This window comes from Nycticebus coucang, chromosome 9, assembly GCF_027406575.1.
Source record: "Nycticebus coucang isolate mNycCou1 chromosome 9, mNycCou1.pri, whole genome shotgun sequence".
In the NCBI taxonomy this organism is placed as follows: domain Eukaryota; kingdom Metazoa; phylum Chordata; class Mammalia; order Primates; family Lorisidae; genus Nycticebus; species Nycticebus coucang.
Window position 1 is genome coordinate 104,884,343 of NC_069788.1, and position 2,520 is coordinate 104,886,862.

The 2,520-nt window shown below is 39.0% G+C and overlaps 1 pseudogene; it reads left to right on the forward strand.

Annotated features, from left to right (window-relative positions):
- The first annotated feature begins 1,482 nt into the window (after positions 1-1,482).
- LOC128594149 (zinc finger CCHC domain-containing protein 17-like) lies at positions 1,483-2,198 on the forward strand (annotated as a pseudogene).
- Positions 2,199-2,520: the final 322 nt, after the last annotated feature.

Genomic DNA, 2,520 nt, shown 5'->3' on the forward strand with positions numbered 1-2,520 from the left:
TCCCATTTGAGAAAGGATAATAATGAGAAGGGAAACTCCTTGTCACAAGTGAAAATTCAGGTTTAATGTGCCAGGAACCTCAAGTGGGTTTTATTTTTACTTTTTGTAAAGGAGAGACTGATTGAGCTAGTAAGCACCAGGATATTTTTCCATCAGGCTTTTCCTTACTTGTAGTGACATACAGGATAGCTGGCCCTTCCCTCAGAGTGGTGTGTCCTTGGGAAGATTGAGTTTTGGAGTAATCCAAGAGACATGAAGTATGATACATAAATTTCAGGCCCAGTAAAATCTCTGAGATGTATCCAGCACAAGCCATAAGCACCTTGTGCTGCCATGATGCTTGTAACCTGTGCCTGATAGTCGCAGCCTACTGAATGAAGCAAGGGCTCATCTGAAGTTGGTACCTTGCAGGGGCAATCACTTCAGTTAAAAAAACCCAAGATACATCTTTAGTTAGCTTCCATATTTTCTAAGGAACATTAAAAATGAATTTGAAAACATGTGAGTGAAACTCCTATTATGGCAGTCTTCAGCTATATTTGAGAAATTCTGACAAACTTCATGGAAAAATTTAATTCTTATGAGAGAAGTATTAAAAACATTGAGAATAGTTCCAAGCAGTCTAAACTATGAATATCAGGAAAAGAGTATGGATAAATAACAGTGAAATATAAAGAGAATAAATTTTCGCTGGATGAGCACTAGAGTCCACAAGTTCAGGCAAAGTAAACCAAAAGACATAGCACCTAGAGTCAATATATCTTAATTCTTAGAAAGAAAATACCTGCAAACATTCAGGCAGAGAAAACTAGTTATATGTGAATTATATCTCTTTTACAATATTAATTTCTAGTAGCTAATCATCAGATTTTGAGGAATAAAACCTAATTTAAGACTTCTATACTCAGTCAACCTGGTGTTCATATCACATATATGGCACAAGAAAAAAAAAGAATGAAAGAAAGAAAGAAATTCTCAGAAAGTCCAGGCTCAAAGAATTTTAAAGGCAAGTTTTTTTTTTTGTTTGTTTGTTTCGTTTTTTTAAATCTTCAAAGGAAAGATGATAAGTCTATGCTTTAGAACAGGACTTAGAATAAGATAAATGTCTTTCCAATTTAATTTATTAAGCTAGGAATTCCAGAGATGAAACCTTGCAAATGTAGCAGGCATTTGCACCTATGCAGTCAAAACTGAGAATCAGTTTCATAAATACAATGTCAAAAAAGTTCTAGTAAAACATTAACACATAGAAAGTGAACTTATATTATTAGAAGACTGGATCAGTGAACAAATTTTCCTATTTGGCAATATAAGAATAGCTTAACATTTTGAGATAGATTGATATTTAAATCTAATAAGAAAAAATATTCTTTGGGTTTGGCTGTTTCACGCAATGCTGCAACTCGGAGTCTTGGAGCTGATGCTGTGACACTCGAATTAGTTTTAATAGAATAAAAATGGAGGAGCCATAGAACATTAAGGATGAATTTAGGAAGGCCTGAGACCATGGAAAACTTCTGTCTACACTATTTTCCAAGGAGAGGTTGCTATGGTGACAGACTAGGGAGCCTTTATCAAAATCCCAGATTGGTGGAAGCAAGGTCTGGTCCATCGAACTCATATGTCATCCTGTCAGGTGGATAAGCCTTCGGTGATAGTAGATATTGGAGACAAAGTATGGGTGAAGCTTACTGGCCGAGAGATGAAAAATGATAGGATAAAAGTATCCCTCTCCATGAAAGTTGTCAACCAAGGGATTCGGAAAGACCTAGATCCCAACAGTGTTATTGTTGAGCAAGAAGAGAGGAGGAGGTGTTCCTTTCAGGATTGCACTGGGCAGAAGATCACCCTTGAGGCTGTCCTGAACACTACCTGTGAGAAGTGTGGTTATAAAGGCCACTGTGCAAAAGACTGCTTCATGCAACCGGGTGGAGCCCAATACTCTGATACCTGATGAGGAAGAAGAGAAGGAAGAGGCAAAGTCAGCAGAGTTTGAGAAGCCTGACTCCATGAAGAATTCTTCTAGAAAAAGAAAGAAGGAAAAGAAGAAAAAGAAACACAGAGACAGGAAGTCATCTGACTCTGACAGCTCAGACTCTGAGAGTGATACAGGCAAGAGGTCAAGGCACACATCAAAAGACAGCAAGGCAGCAAAGAAGATGAAAGAGAAGAAGTATAAGAAGAGGCACAAAGAGTGAGAGTGGAAAGAGTACAGAGCGTGGTTGTGATCCTGAAAGTCCTGGATCCTAGAAAGAATCAGTAGTGAGAACATGGCTTCCTGCCCTGTTAGCTTCACTCCCATGGGAGATTGCTTCCCCTCATGCAACAGGCAGGTTTGGGAGCTTGAGCTCAAAAGCAGCTGCCTGAATGAGTTGTTTCCTTATCACTCCTGGTCCCTTTTCAAATGACCCCTGCAGCTCATGCATTCATTCATCCAACTTTATTCAGCAGGAGGTCCTAGTACTTTCTTCACCTGTCGCTGCCAGAACTGGATTCCTGCTCAGGAGTCCAGGCTAGAGC